Source organism: Ascaphus truei, chromosome 4, assembly GCF_040206685.1.
Source record: "Ascaphus truei isolate aAscTru1 chromosome 4, aAscTru1.hap1, whole genome shotgun sequence".
In the NCBI taxonomy this organism is placed as follows: Eukaryota; Metazoa; Chordata; class Amphibia; order Anura; family Ascaphidae; genus Ascaphus; species Ascaphus truei.
Genome location: NC_134486.1, coordinates 382,196,826 through 382,214,535, shown reverse-complemented (window position 1 = coordinate 382,214,535; position 17,710 = coordinate 382,196,826).

Genomic DNA, 17,710 nt, shown 5'->3' with positions numbered 1-17,710 from the left:
AATTTGGGCTGACGGTTACGGCTCAGGGCAACCACTTTAATCCTAGCCTTGAAGGAGTAAGTTTATTTAAGCCATGATTAGGTTATCTTGCTAATATTAGTACATGAGTCAGGTACTCCTTTAGCCATGTACCAGTTCAATGAGGTGTTAAAACAGGGTTGGATCAATACAGGGTTTCTGCAGATGAGTTCGGCACACTTTCTTTTCTTATTGGTGTGGCAAAAGAGTTCGCTTGGTGTGGTTTAGAGGAACGGGAGAATATGCAATTGGGTCGATTGGAATCAAAGCGATATCAGATTTATATTTGCCCTGAAATGATGATCTGAAGTTATACTCTTTATTTGTGTTATTGTTTTTCAGGTAAGATGGCTTCAACTGGGTTGATCATCAGACACTTTTATATTTTTTCAAATAATCACAGATGTTAAAAGTGAATGTCTCACAGTGACAAAGTTGTAATGCAGATCCAGATCTTCCTCCAATCTTCACCTCCAATTTCAAATCCAAAATTAACTCTTGTAGACCCTTTAGATATGACACTTAAGATGTGACTCTTTTGATGTTACACAGTCATAGGAGCTTTATTATGAAGCCTGGTTACCTTTGCCTGCCCAACTCCCCCTTAAGACGAAGGCTCTGGGGTGGCCACCTCATCCGGTGGTTCCTCAAGCCTGGAAGCTCTGGAGGTATGTTGGTCACTTGGGATGTCCTGGCGGGAGAGTCTATCAGCATTGCTATGTTCACTGCCCTTTTTATGCTGAAATGTGAAGTCAAATTCTTGCAAAGCAAGACTCCAGCATAGCAATTTCCTGTTCTCCCCCGACACCCTCTGTAGCCAGCTTAGTGGATTGTGATCCATAATCACAGTAAAATGTCTACCATAAAGGTAGGGCTGGAGCTTCTTGAGTGCCCACGCAATTGCGAGGCGCTCCTTTTCAATGGTGGCATTAGCCACTTCCTGAGGCAGCAGCTTGCGACTCAGGTAGACGATCGGGTGTTCTCCCCCAGCCTCGCCTACCTGGCTCAGTACAGCGCGACATCATAGTCCGAGGCATCGGTCTGTACCAGGAATCACTTGCTATAGTCAGGTGCTGCCAGGATGGGAGCACTAGCCAGGGTAGATTTAAGAGTCCGGAATGCCTACTCGCAAGTGGGAGACCAGACAACCAGAACCGAGAATTTCTTCTGGGTCAAGTCAGTCAGGTGTTTGGCCAGGGTGCTGTACTGCAGAACAAACTTTCTGTAGTAGCCAGCGGTGCCTAGAAAAGCCATAACTTGCTTCTTGGTTCGGTGCACTGGCCACTCGATTATTGCCCCTACCTTAGCCGGATCCGGCTTGAGATGCCCTCCCCCTACTCTATGCCAGAGGTACAGCACCTCTGCCATCCCGACTGGACACTTGGATGGTTTAATTGTTAGCCCTGCTTCCCTAATCCTCTTCAGCACTGCTGGTATATGTGATAAATGTGACTCCCAGGAATTACTAAACACAGCTATTTCACCCAGGTATGCCCTTGCAAAGCTTCTCTGACCACGTGGAAGCTCCTTCTGAAGCAGAACCTCATTACATTGGGGTTGCACTTATTATTTACATTAGTCTGTATTGGTTCACCTCATTAAGTCTTTATATATGCCCACTTTATATCCCCTTTTGAGTGTTTTTTGTATTGTAAGTTGCGCCAAACTCTTTTTTTTATTCTATTCATTAGAATATAGTTAATGGCAGGGCAACTAGAGGTTAAAATAGGTTGTTTTAAGTAACTGATATGCTTGCTTATCTACAAAAGTAATGTTATTATGCTTTAATGCACAAGGAAATAATCCTTGTACACACTATTATACTCAGGTTTTCAGTTATAACTACAGAAAAATATACTTTTAAAAATACATCCTTTTTCCCCCCAGTAAAAGCAAAACCAAGGCAAGAAAAGCTGTAAATTAAGCAATAAAAATGGCAACTACAACATTCCACTTCAACTGCTGCTCATTGCAGGAGAAGGTACTGAAGTTGTGTTTCAGATCCAGTGATTTTACAGAAGCAGATAAAAGCACTGAGTTGCAGAAAATGAACCTTATATGCATCCAGAGGCTGAAGCGGCTGCTGTTTCTCATTCCCCTCCAGAGGGCAAGCACACACATTCAAAGCACAACTATGAAAAATATCTTTAATAAGTAAAACATGTCAACATTTTAGTGCGAAACATAATGATGTCTTCTTGCAACGACACAATTACCAAGCGGCAATTGCGTTTGAACACAGGGAAAAAAATACTTTAATAATAAAAGTAATAAATTATTTCAAATCAGTTGGATAATTTCGTTTACCTGTATGTACATTAACCAGGGTGTTCTTTTTTTACAATTTAATATAAGACTATCAATCAACATTTTGAAATGCTGCATACTTGTGTATTTGGTATTCCAACCCCATAATTAAATTACTATTGAGCGGATCTAACTCTTTCTGGATTATGCGCTCTTTCTCTGTAATCTTCTGCTGAAATAATAGTGAGAGAAGTCTTTTATTTTTCAGCCACTATTAACTATGTTAGAGATTTTTCTTCTTCTTTAGATATCCCTAATGAAATGTTACAATGTGAACTCGATGTACGTCTTCTCTCTGCTCTTTTCCCAGGCTTTCAGGATATAGTTGTAGCTAATAGCCTGATCTATAGACAAATTGCAAATTAGTAACTCTCTGGAAGCAAATGTCTTGTCGCCAAAGCTGAGGCGTGCTGAAAGCAGAGGTGTAGAGAGCCGTGTGCTGTGAACATCCACTGGTTCATCATGCGGGTGAATCCTGGAGCAATCAAATTCCATGTTCTTTACCTCCTCCTGCTTTATATTGTTAGGTTTTTTTCCCCATCTGTTGCGTCAGCCAGTTGCAAAGTGAAAAGATTTCTATTGTTAACTGAGGCACTGTGGAGGAGAGAAAATAACTGAATTGTTTGAGAGGCAAATCTGTATTTGCCTTACAGTTTGCATACCATACTCATACGTCCATTTTTTCCCTAAAGGAACCTTTCAACTAAGACAAATAAGTGTCTGAAATATTGTTATTCAGACTTAAATTTAGGAAGTATGCAACCTATTTAGCTACTTGGTACACTAGTTGCCAAGAACAGATGTAGCTAGCATGATTACCCCCCTTAATACAGGTTAATGCATCAAATAACATGGAAAATAATGTGTGTGTGTCAATGGAATATAATAATGTACTCAATGTGGATAGGAGAGAGTTGACTGACTGAGTGCATAATGAAATATATATATATATATATATATATATATATATATATATATATAGATATATATATATATATATATATATATATATATATATATATATATATATATATATATATATATATATATATCTATATATATATATATATATATATATATATATATATATATAGCTTAAGCCTATAGGGAACCATGTTAAAAATGGTTTTTGAAGCAAAAAGTGGCACTGTGTCATTTCCCAGAATCCCTTGCTGCAGTGGATGTGCTGTGTGCTGGGTGATAATGGGGAAAGGCGGGGTTGCAGACCTGTCTAAGACATGCAGATGAGCATACAGTTGTATTTACATATATATATATATTACTGATTACTGTGTATGTGTATATATATATATATATATATATATATATATATAGAGAGAGAGAGAGAGAGAGAGAGAGAGAGAGAGAGAGAGAGTGTAACCCAATGGGAAACAAAAACAGCATTCAGGGTTACAATGCAAAAACAAATGTATTGAAAAAAGACAAGCACAAAAATTCCAACATTTCGGTCCTGTATTCCTCAGGGGCGTGCTAGAGAACAATGCCCATGGAAAACACTTATATCATCCACCAACCTGTGCAGACAATTAGAAGCAGCTGTTTAGAATTAAAAAGGGATCATATGGCCGCCGGGAGCTCCGTCATCACCGCACATCAGTCAGGCTTCACTGCAGTTCTGTTTACATCCGGCTGTCAATGCCATTCGCATCGTGCATGCGCGTCTGCGGGAGAGGCCAACTATCACGCCATGAGTCTAAGGCGTCCCCCGTTCCCATGGCGACGATTAAAGAGCGTCTAAACACCAAGGCAGGACCCGGATCGAACATGTCAGGAGCACAAGACTGTGCGTCGGTGGTGATATCTCCTGTACCCCGACATCTGTTCGAAACGTTGGAATTTTTGTGTCTGTCTTTTTTCAATATATTTGTTTTTGCATTATTACCCTGAGTGCTCTCTCTCTCTCTCTCTCTCTCTCTCTCTCTCTCTCTCTCTCTCTCTCTCTCTCTCTCTCTCTCCTCTCTCTTCTCTCTCCTCTCTCTTCTCTCTCCTCTCTCCTCTCTCTTCTCTCTCTTCCCTCTCTCTCTCTTCTCTCATCCAGTTGGATGTGGTTCATCCTCCTGAATGCAGCCTGGACCCCAAACACCTGTAGCGTTTGGCACAATTGAGATACCATCGATTGGACTGGTTATTTTGTGTTGTGTATTGTTTGTTTTACACTTTTATAGCAGCACTTAATTCATCTACTTATATATCACATTTTCCCTTATGTTGTTTGGTATAGATTACTAAATCAACACATGATTAGTATATCACTATATGATTATAGTATTATCCATACATCACATTGATATTATTCTATTTGCCAATCACTTTATTTTAATTGACATTCTATCTATCTAGATGTAGCCAGGTACCCTCCGGTCTCCCCGTGCTCCCATTTCCCCCCTCCTTACCCTCCTTATGTATGCAGGGCAAATAGAGTTGCCGGTAGTTCTCATCCCAGGGCGCCGCCATGTTATGTGTGCGCACACACGAGCGCAGAGTCGCACATGCGCAGAAGCAGCGAAGGCCGGGAAGAGCCCTGGAAGGTTGCGCATGAGCGGGGCAAGGTCACGGCGGCCATCAGAGTCACGCAGGCGCAGTGTCCTATGCGCACGTGGTCACAATGTTAATCAGGCAGCTCAGAGACTACAACTCCCATGATGCTTAGGGAGAAAGCTGCCTGGTTACTCACGAGAGCCAATGGAACGGCTGGATTGCTTCTGAAGGACTACTGCCTGCTGGGAGAGGAAGTGAGCAGTTAAGACCAGGAACCTGAAGGTGCAGGTTAGGTCCACGGAGCAGTGCTGCAGGGACTAGGCCAGAGGTAAATCCCCAGGGCCCAGTTAGTCCACCTGAGTCACTGTAGAGAAGTAACTATATGGTGTAGGGAACTGCCTTAAGACAGGGACTCCTTCACTGCACTCATAGAGAGAGAGATGCTGCAGGACAGTGCCTGACTGTCAGTACAGCGTGTAGCTGAAAGAGCATCTGACTTCATCGCAGAGACTATTTGCAAAGGGATCAACAGGCTGGGGATCACTCCCCTGGGGAGTCAGCGTGTGTATCCATTCCTGCAGAGAGCAGCGCAGTGCGTCGTGGGATCACGTTGCGGAGCTGCTGATTTTCCAAGGATTCTCCTCGTTAGGACAATAACCAGGAAGGTAGTATCTCAAGTGCACCAATGTGCCCCAACACAGGGAAGCACTATCCCTCACACCCACACTCACACTCACCTTATTATTTGTGAACGCTCAAGGGATAAGTGCACAAACACCTTGCTATTCAAAAGGGACTACGGGTGATGCAATGATGGACATGTGGGCTGGTGGTATGGTATGCATTCAGGGTGATGCAATGTTATGTGATGATGTGTTAGTGATATGCCAAGGATATTATGATGTTTAGTAAATACTGTTCTCATTCAACTGTGTGTGTAATTACTGTATGATTAGTTTGGTGAGGGCAAACTCCCACCACGTTGGGATCTCTCATCAGTGGAGGCGCTGCACCGAGTGTAAGTATACCCCAGGCTCCCAGTGGCAGAGGTTCAGGCCTCTTGTTAGCCTCACAGGTGACAGCAGTACCAGTAGTTATAGTACCCTAGGGGTACACCCGACACACACATACACACACACACACACACACACACACAATACCCATACAATTCTCCCCATACAATCTCCCCTCCATTATATGGACAATAATACCCCCCCCCCACATTCCATACAACACTCCCACTCCTAAATACATACAACACGAACCATGCACCCCTAAGTACATACAACCCTAACTGCACCCCCCCAAATACATACAACACTACCCCCACCCCCAAACACATACAACACTAGCCCCACCCCAAAAACATACAACACTAGCCCCACCCCAAATACATACAAATCCATCCCCACCCCAAATACATACAACACTAGCCCCACCCCAAATACATACAACACTAGCTCCACCCCAAATACATACAACACTAGCCCCACCCCAAATACATACAACACTAGCCCCACCCCAAATACATACAACACTAACCCCCCACCCCCAAATATATACAACACTACCCCGACCCCAAAATATATACAACACTACCCCCACACCCAAATACATACAACACTAAATGTGCACCCCTAAATACATACAACATTAACCCCCACCGCCAAATAATACAACATTACCCCCTACCCCCAAATATATACAACACTACCTCTCCACCAAATACATACAACACGACCCCACACCCCACCAAATACATACAACACACACTTATCTTCGGGATGATCACAGGCCTATCATAACCCGGCTCTCCCCAGCTGCTGCAGGCCTCCTGTCGGGCCTGCCTCTCTCTCCCACACTGGGCATCTCTCTCTGTCACGGTTGTGCTCGCCACAAACCTGGGTCCGACCACGTGCCTGAGGTGGGGTTGTAAAAGCACCGACCTTAGACTGCGCAGGCTGATCCGGATTGCGCAGTTCGTAGTCTTACGTAGCAGGGTCAGGACTGGAGAAGGTAGCATCATCAGTGGACAAGCCATGGTCAGGACTGGAGAGATCAAGATAAACGTTAATGAAGCAGGAGTTCGGCAACAGGTAATCAGAAGTTCCCCGCTTCAGTTTAGGAGTGTGAGCGCGGGCGTGGGTTCTGCGCGTGCGGTGACCATGGCCCATGGTACTGGTCTCAGGAAGGGATAGGCAGACCTGAGTGGGCACACCGCCAGGCAGCACTGGTAAACCAGTGCTTCAGCGCAAGAGTCCAGAGCGGGCCTGTGCAAGGAGAGAGAGAGCTACAGACCTCAGGACTCATAGACTGGCCTCTGCTAAGGGTAGGGCAGCAGACCACAGGAAACAGGGAGCTGAAGAATACACGGGAGGTGCTCCGCTTCAGCACAGGAACCAGGACACGGCCTCTGCTATGGAGAATGAGCAGCAGGCCCCAGGAACCAGGAACCAGTAGATAGGCTCTGCAGAGAAAGGACAGCAAGCCTCAGGAAACTGGAAGCTGAAGTCAGCACTGGAAAGACCTCTGCTTCAGCACAGGAACCAGGACGCAGCCACTGCAATGGAGAATGAGCAGCAGGCCCTAGGTACCGGTAGATAGGCTCTGCTGTGTAGGAATAGCAGACCTCAGGAAACAGGGAGCTGAAGTCAACACTGGAGAGACCTTCGCTTCAGTACAGGAGACAGGAACAGGCCGCTGCGTGAGACTTGCAGCCGGCCTCAGGAAACAGGGATCTGAAGTTAACATGAAGAGTACTCCGCTTCAGCACAGGAGATAGGAACAGGCCGCTGCGTGAGACTAGCAGCCGGCCTCAGGAAACAGGGATCTGAAGTTAACATGAAGAGTGCTCCGCATCAGCACAGGAGACAGGAACAGAACTCTGCGTGAACTGGGGAATATACCTTTGAGAGATTAGTACACAACAGAGCCAAGCCTTAGGGCTTGTGGCAGAACACTTGTGACAACCAGGAAGGGTTATGCTTGGCAGGGAAGCATTGTGGGAAAGGTGTCTTTAAAGGTCAGTGAACCAATAGCAGAAGGGGCGTGTGATAGCACTGCTTCAATGAGTGAACCCAGGGTGGAGCTGCAGCAAACATCAGGAGCAGTGTTCCAGCGCTGCACAGGTCTGTAAGGTAAGGCAAACAGCAAACTAAGGTGCGGATCCGTTACACTCTCCCGCTTGTGCTCACCCAGGACACTTGTCCCATACTGCCTCACCCCCCCCCCCCCTCCCCTGTCGACGGCTCAGCATACTACAAAAACAGCCAATTAGTGTCGGATAAAAAAAAAAAAAGAATAAACTCTATTGAAATTATAATATTGATGAGGAGGTGTTGCCCAAATGCATAACTAATATGATGAGCCACGTAGTAATAAATAATGTATATGTTTGCTTTCATGTATTTTTTTACCAGTTTGTTGCTGTCCCGCTGTTTACTTGCTTGTGAGAGGCAAAATAGATTCTATACTGCGATAAACCCTACTTGGTTATTTAAAGTCAAACCTTTAGAAACATTACATTGGACTGACTCTTAACCCCTTATACATATTGGGGGCTCGCGGGGCAGACTGCAAGCACATATCGGCCTGGGTGATTACTTCAATAGTGGCAGTCTGTCACGGTAGACCAGGCACTTACACCTCTTTAACCGGGATCATAACAAAATAAATTGTAATTTATTCCTTTGTAACAGACGTACACACAGTGAACTACAATATACAAGAGAAAGACACACTTGCTGGGGGTCTGGGCTACAAAACTAAACTTTCCTAGTTGAATTAGTCCATAAAACAAAGTCTTTAGGTTGACCGGGACTTAGCCGGAAAGTCCTGGAACTCCAATCGCAGGTTGTTTCAACCGCCACCGCTGTATCTGCTCCGGAGATGCTAAAATCCCTTGACCGGGAGATAGTACCAAACGTCCTGGTACTCTTTGCGTGTAGTTCCAGCCGCGATCACTACGCTCTCTTTTCAGAACTTGGCCCAAAAAGTGGGACTTAGAAATTTCTTGCTCTGAAATTTCTGAAGCCGGCTCGCGTCTATTTCTCCCAGAGCATCTTTTGGTGGTTTCAAATTTGCCGCTGCTGTCTTGACGCTTAGAATCTGAGGACTGGATTGGCTGCTTGCTTTCTTACAGTATTTTAGTCCTATTCATGAAATACTCCAGCCAATCCGAGCGTGGGAGAATTTCTACCAGCCAATCAGCGACTTGCCAGTCTACTGAAGCAGGCAAGGATGGATTCGAAATCTGACAGGGGCATGCGCCAACTTGGCACCTCTGCCACCTGTAAGTCAGAAGCCATCCATGGAGTTAGGCATCTCAAGGTCTGGGCTGGGTGAATGGTTGTCCGATTACTTCCATTCAGCCCAAGGACGAAGGTACTTGAGGATAACTCCTTTGCTCAAATGGCTCTCACACCTTGGCAATCGCTGTGGCATTCAACTCCGGGACCCTTAGCAGACTTAGTGGCACCAACCTGAGCCAGCTGGTCTCTCAGAACCACAGACTTGGAAATCTCCAGCTCATTTACAGTGCATAAAACATTTACCATTACCCACAATGTTGAAATAAAAATAATTCACAATTTTTTCTGTCCTTAGTTTACAAGGTTTGATTGAAAAGACACGCACGTTCAGTTTCAGCACTCCTACACCTTCCTACAGTATAAGAAAATATTTTAAAAGTTGAACGAAATAATGCTTAGGTTCAATTTCAGAGTTACTTTTCTAAACACATAGGAATATGGACTAAGACATAAAATCTGCCTTGCAACCATATCGATGGTTGAAGCACCCCAGGACCTCTATTCTTGGTTCTGGTGATCTGGGCATATACTGGGGGACCCCCATTGACCTAGGGACCCCTGGCTGTAGTCAGGATACACATATCCGTATGCCCCATTTACCTTTCTGGTCTGTGCTGAAGCAGGGAAACCTGGCGGTGAGTCGCGCAACTGCTTTCGGGGGAAGACTTTGATTGGAGTGATGTGTCTATATGTCCCCGGGAATCTGACCTGATTCCTGAATACATTTTTGGGGTGGCCAGCAACTCTGGACCCCTTCTACCTAGACACATTCTGACAACACTTGTACCGAAAAGTCCCCCCTGAAACTCATAGCCTGAAAATCTCCACTGGGTAGCACTACTGGAAAGGTAAAACACACATAAATCTTTATTGCAATACAATTACATACATTGCAGGTACCATACATGGGTTCAAGAGCTGACACTCTAAACTACCCAATATGGCTAAGAGGTAACCAGCCTGGCATAATACCTTTATTAATGGCCTGGTTACCCCCTCACCATCACACAGTCCTCCTGTAGCATCACGGCGACATATGACATCACGTTGTCACGGCAATGCATCGTGATCTGACATCATGTTGTCATGACCATGTGACGTTGTGATGTCATATAAAGTGGGTTGCAAGAACAATGCGATGCTACAGGAGGAGATGCCGGGGGGCATCTGTAATGCCCTAGGGGAAGGTACTGTAAGTGACACCCCCCTCTTTCTCTTCCTCCCTCTCACTCACTTCAACACAGAGACGCACCCCCACCCAACAATCTTACCTTGGGATGAGGAGTGGTCCGGCGCCATTCTTTGGACTATGCAGCTCCCTCCTCCAGCTCACTCTTCCAGTAGGGCGGAAATTGGATCCATCTTCCGTCGAGGGGGACTATTGCTTTTATTATGTGTGCATTGTCAGTGTTCTATTTTGTTGGAAACAGCACCTGCCAGGCTCTGAACTCAATCAACAGATTTTAACAAGAATATTAAGGATATAATCAATATTTTCAACATTCTGAATTCAAAAAAATGAAAGTAATTTCTCTATCCATCATTGGTAAATACAATATCTCAACCGCCATTTTTCCCCCCCAACATTTGAAGTAATAAATATACTCAACAATATATACCTCATATATTTACAGTATAAATCAACGAGTATAGACAGATCATGAACATCATCTCCAGAGCTTATAGAGAGAAACAAAAAATAATTGAAAAATATGTATTGGTAAAAATAATTAAAAAGAAAGAGGGAATACTCCTCATTCTTTACGGAATAATCTCATATATTATAGACAATCATTTAATCCATCACTGCTAAAGGGTTAAAGTTTAACTCTGCGTGAGCTGTCTGTGTGTGGATATAACACGTTTACCCTTCGCAGGGTCCTTGAGACACAATTGTGTTTGTTGTTTTCCTTTTCTATGCTGTTTTAGGAGGTCATGTTGATTCTGTTATAATATGTTTTCTTAATGCCTCTGCTTGGCTGCTCACCTTGTTGGAACATATGACTCTGGGAGAAGTTCACTTTATCTGTTTATTGTTCTGTATAATGTGCTATTAAGCCTCACTACATTTCACCGCTCTGGAAACTATTTAACTGTAAAGAATATTTTAAGTTATAAATGTTGAGTATTTAATATTAGCTTTAATTATCCTGACAGATCAACTAACTCAGTATATGGGGACTTTAAACTCTGTTAGCTTGTGAATCGTCTCACAAAATCTCTACAACCTCAGCTTACAGTTATCACATTCTGCCACCAGTTCTCCTAACGATGGGATCCAGTCTTCTTTTTTTTTTCCAAAATTTTTTATTAGGCATTTAGATAATTCACAGTATGCATGAAACAAACGATAATACAGCCTAATACAGATTTTCTCCTTTTGTTGGTTAGAGAAACCGGAAATAAAAGAGGAAAGCTCACCGCTCCCCTGACCCTGGGATCCAGTCTTCTTAACGATGGGATCAGTCTTTACTCAGATTATTATTATGAGGCTCGGGCTTGGTGGTGTTTTAGCAGAAATCCCTCACACAATATTCCCATCCCAGTAGCGGCTAGAGTTAAAGTTCTTCTCTAGTTCATTTAGAACATTAATAATAAGTTGAAATAACTAGAGGGGGAAAAAAAACGGGGCGTTATAGTTTACCTGATGTATAAACACGATAATATATACACCTGATATCCGCACATAGGGCCTCATGCAGAGAGCAGCGCTATGCAGAATTGGAGAGGGGGAAAAATTTTACCTTTTTTGGAGAGTTTTTATGTCCATATGCAGAAAGGGCAGAAAACTGCCTTTCTGCATATGGAGAGTTTCAACTAGCGCTATTAGCGCTGTTGAAACTACTGGGGAAAAAATCGCGTTTTTTTTTTTTCCCCTCCACCGGCCGCGGAGCGCCAGCTGCTTGGTGGAGAGGGAAAATGTTGAAAATCGCGCCATTTTTTTGCCGCGAACAGCCACTAGATGGCGATCGCGGCTCTCTGCATATGGCAGAGAAAAAAACTGGAGAGAATTTAAACTCTCCAGGCGCGCGGCGAATTTGAAGGGGAAAAAAAAAAAAATGGCGCTTTTTTTTAAACTTGCCGGTTTCTGCCTTTCTGAAGGCAGAATCCGCCAATTAATGCCGCTTTCACTTTTTGCGCTGCTCTCTGCATGAGGCCCATAATATGCACATTACAGTATGTTTGTATGTTGCTATTTTGCACTGTTAGGGCCTCATGCAGAGAGCATCGTTATTTCAAAACTCGCCATTTTTTGTTCAATTTCCCTCAGAAAACGGCATAAAATGGCGAGTTGCGAAAAACGCGCCATTTTTTTATTTCTATGTTTAAAACTCGCCTCGCGGCTGGCGAGAACCTCAATCGCGCCATTTTTAAAACTCTCCGAATGCAGAGAGGTGCGAACGGCAAGTAGCGGCTGTTCGCGCCAAAAAAAGGCGCGATTCTCGCATTTTTGCCGCGCCACGAAAATATGGCAAGATGGCGCTCGCCGCCTATAGTAAAGGGGAAAAAAAAGGCGCGAATTTGTTTTTACACGTTTCTGAAGCGCGCATCTCGCCAATTTAAACTCGCCACACGCATCCATGTTAAACATAGCAGAATTCGCACTTTTCTGCATATGGAGAATAAAACTCTCCAAAAAAGCTACTTTTTATGAAATTCGCCATTTTTAAAATTCGCTGCTCTCTGCATAGGCCCCATAATCGTGTATATGCAAAAATGTATCTCACTGCACTGTTACAAATCCTGCCACTAAATAAAGGTGAAAAATAAGGGGGAATTAAAATGACCGAAGTGGAAAATGTATATACAGTACATATCCAAAAAACTACTCGAGGAGTCTGAGTATGTATGTACATCTACATTGATAGAATGTACAGTGTTGTTTTTTTACTGTAGTTACCAAATTTTTTTCATTTTAAATATTTAGGGGCTTATGCAGAGAGGAACGTTATTTAATGTGAAAATGGCAAGAAAATAGCCACAGAATTGGAGCAAGTTATGGGGGCCTATGCAGAGAGCTCCGAATACAAGGTGTTCGCCATGTATTCGCCAAATTTGGTTACCTGTATTCAGAAAGGTGTGAGATCGTGGCGAGTTTTGTGAAATTCGCCAGGAGAATTTCTAGGAGACAGAAATCCGCCGATGCATTGGCGAGAAGTGGCTTTTTTCAGCAGATCGACATTTTTTAAATTTCGTCATATTCAGGGAGGCACTTTCAGTTGTTTTCTCCAGTTCGCCAGTCCGTTTTAGCGCTTTATACGCCAAATGTGCACGCCACAAAAAAGCGGCAGTAACCGTGCCTTTACATGGCGAGAAGTGCTGGCAGTGAGTTTAATAAATAAATAAACAAACAGCTGACGTGTCTGAAGCACTTGTTAGATGTTTTATCCCTTTCCGCTCGAATGTCTGAGTATATCCGACAACATAGTTTTGTACTTAAGGTCCAATGTCGCATTTACCCGGCATTCTCCACGCTGCAGTCCCGACCCCCCTCCCTCCCCCTACGCCCAGCAGCTGATCGGGATGTGAAGCCCTGCACTCGGCAGCAGTCCTGACCCCCCTCCCTCCCTCCAAGCCCAGAATCTGATCGGGATGTGAAGCCCTGCACTCGGCAGCAGTCCTGACCCCCCTCCCTCCAAGCCCAGAATCTGATCGGGATGTGAAGCCCTGCACTAGGCAGCAGTCCTGACCCCCCTCCCTCCCTCCAAGCCCAGAATCTGATCGGGATGTGAAGCCCTGCACTCGGCAGCAGTCCTGACCCCCCTCCCTCCCTCCAAGCCCAGAATCTGATCGGGATGTGAAGCCCTGCACTCGGCAGCAGTCCTGACCCCCCTCCCTCCCTCCAAGCCCAGAATCTGATCGGGATGTGAAGCCCTGCACTCGGCAGCAGTCCTGACCCCCCTCCCTCCCTCCAAGCCCAGCAGCTGATCGCGATGCATCCATATAAAGAATTGTGTATAGTTCAATAGTGTAATGTACACTATCATAACATATATTTGCTTGAGTCATTTGTGATTTTGAAATTGTCCGTAACCTTCAGTGTTATTATTATTATTTAAGCTTTACCCATATATGTATGTTCTAACGGCAAAATCAAAAGAAGTTGAAGATCATCATTACCTATTGCACACGTTGCACAGGAGTGTGTTTTGAAAATAGTTATTGCGGTCATGTACGAATGCAATCTACTGCCTAATATGAAGAGTACAGTACAGCAGTACACTATTTGATGTGTTCAAAGTTCTGTTTAATTAAGCAACAATCTGTTCAGAGTTTCTCTGCTATGGAAATATGCAGAAGCCGTCTGTAAGACGCTCTGACAGGAATCTGGTGTTGACTTTTGAAATTGCCCGCCTACTTGACTCGCGAGACTCACGAGCGCGACTTTGAACCACACTTATTGAAATTATAGCCAAATGTAAGTACCTCCGTCAGAAATGGTGAGATTAGCACTCGCCATTCATACACATTGAGACTTTATTGCCGATTTGTCGTTTCTGCATAAGGCACAATAAATACGCCACAATTTTGAACTTTTGAAACAATGGCAATTTATTTTGGCGATCCTCTCTGCATAGGCCCCATGGTCGTATGCAGAAAGCTGTGTTACCTCATTTTTCTGATGAGATTCAAAATTGCCAAGTTTTTCTGGCTAGATTGAACTCGCTATAATATAGGGCAGAATGGCGAGTTGCAGTGCATCTATGCTACCTGCATACCACCCTATTTTAACATGGAGAATTTACCAATCTCTCCACGTGTTTGGCAATTTTTAAAGTAAAGAAACCTGCTGTGGCGAATTTTATGAATCTCTCCATATTCTCTGCAGGAGAAGCTTCTCTGGGAAGTATTTTCGCCAAAATATGGTGCTATTTCCCTTCTCTATCCTCTCTGCATAAGCCCCATAGGGCCTCATGCAGAGAGCATCGTTATTTCAAAACTCGCCATTTTTTGTTCAATTTCCCTCAGAAAACGGCATAAAATGGCGAGTTGCGAAAAACGCGCCATTTTTTTATTTCTATGTTTAAAACTCGCCTCGCGGCTGGCGAGAACCTCCATCGCGCCATTTTTAAAACTCTCCGAATGCAGAGAGGTGCGAACGGCAAGTAGCGGCTGTTCGCGCCAAAAAAAGGCGCGATTCTCGCATTTTTGCCGCGCCACGAAAATATGGCAAGATGGCGCTCGCCGCCTATAGTAAAGGGGAAAAAAAAGGCGCGAATTTGTTTTTACACGTTTCTGAAGCGCGCATCTCTCCAATTTAAACTCGCCACACGCATCCATGTTAAACATAGCAGAATTCGCACTTTTCTGCATATGGAGAATAAAACTCTCCAAAAAAGCTACTTTTTATGAAATTCGCCATTTTTAAAATTCTATGCTCTCTGCATGAGGCCCTTAATGTCTGAAACGTTTCAAGCATATTGGGGCCTATGCAGAGAGCAGCGAATTTGAAAAATGGCGAATTTCATAAAAAGTAGCTTTTTTGGAGAGTTTTATTCTCCATATGCAGAAAAGTGCGAATTCTGCTATGTTTAACATGGATGCGTCTGGCGAGTTTAAATTGGCGAGATGCGCGCTTCAGAAACTTGAAAAAACAAATGCGCGCCTTTTTTTTTCCCTTTGCAATGGCCGCGAGCGGCCGCTTCTTGCCAATTTTTTCTGGCGAGGGAAAAAGGAGACAATAGCGCCATTTTATTGGCGCGAACAGCCGCTAGATGCCGTTCGCGGCTCTCTGCATTAGGATATTTGTAAAACTGGCGAGATTGAGGTTTTCGCCAGCCGCGAGGCGAGTTTTACAAATAGAAAAGAAAAATTGGCGCGTTTTTCGGAAATCTCCATTTTCTGCTGTTTTCTGCGCGATTATCTCCAAAAAATGGCGAATTTCGAAAATTCGCTGCTCTCTGCATAGGCCCCATTATCTGAAAATGTAGTACACATTGACAAATAACACATTTTGGGCCTTATGCAGAGAGGAACGTTATTTAATGTGAAAACGGCAAGAAAATAGCCACAGAATTGGAGCAAGTTATGGTCGTATGCAGAAAGCTGCGTTACCTAATTTTTCTGATGAGATTCAAAATTGCCAAGTTTTTCTGGCTTGATTGAACTCACTATAATATAGGGCAGAATGGCGAGTTGCAGTGCATCTATGCTACCTGCATACCACCCTATTTTAACATGGCGAATTTACCAATCTCTCCACGTGTTTGGCAATTTTTAAAGTAAAGAAACCTGCTGTGGAGAATTTTATGAATCTCTCCATGTTCTCTGCAGGAGAAGCTTCTCTGGGAAGTATTTTCTCCAAAATATGGTGCTATTTCCCTTCTCTATCCTCTCTGCATAAGCCCCTTAATGTGGCATATCAAGTATCGAGTTGATGAGATTTTTTTTTGCACTTAAAAAAAAAAAATGAATTCCAAGATGGAGGCTGCACCGCTTTGGTTAAAACTTCTGGCAGATTTAAGTTGGGATGGCAGAAAGGTACCCTTTCTGAGACTGATTTGCAGAAATATGCAGACAAAAGGAACCTCCCAATCTGAGGCGGATCCAAATCCGCAAAACAAATCTGCAATTCGCGAAAAATTGTAACCTCTTGCCTATCTAAGTCATAAACTTGAATCACCTGAAATCTGGCAGTTGTGAAACGATTGTGATTTACACCCTACTGGAAAATACAGCAAATAAAATGCCTATTAAGGGGACAGGATATTTTTTTAAGAGCACATCACAATTCCCTCTTTCTGCTATGTAAACATAATGTGGCTCTAGGCAATGTCAGAAATGGGAGATCAGTGAGATGGATGGTTACACTGCTCACGGCCAATATCACTGAGGAGCTGTTAAAATAACTGCACATTTCAGTGATAGTATTGGTGATATTGGGTACAGTACATGAATGACAGAGCACATTGGAGCCAGTGAAATGACCAGTGATTCATTTGGGAAGTCAGGCTTATGTAACAAGTGAACCTTGTTGGCAAACTCACCTGTGGTATATGGTAAGAGAATGACTGGCTTTGCTGGAGTGCGTCTGGAAAACAATACCGTTGTGGACAGTTTTTCTTACTCTTGAAAGAATGCAGGTGCTCATTTTTCAGAAGTGTTTGCTCTGCTAACATTACTGCAAGACCAGATCGGTAAAGGTGAATGTAATTTGTTTGCAACTAAGTCCATGTACAGATGTAGTAAAATGTACTGCCAGCATGGTGCAGCGAGGTGTGGCGGGACACCTGTATGAACACTTTTTTGTCCACACTCGGCCGCGACCATGCCACACCCCGTCTGCGGCTCAGCTTTGGTCAGCCAGAATAATTATTTGTTATTGCAGTTCGTTACTTGGCCGGCAGGTGGCACACTGAATACCTTTGCCTATGATAATCGGTAGCCGCACAGTGGCACAGCTGTGGAAATGGATACAGTGACTGTCTAATGACGACACTCCTATTCTTCACAGAAAGTTGCGGAAAATAATAGATCAGCTTGTTTCAGATCATCAGGGTGAGATAAAACTCAATGTCAAATCTCACTGAAAGAAAGATGTCATAGCTTACGGGAATAATATGGCAGACACTGCG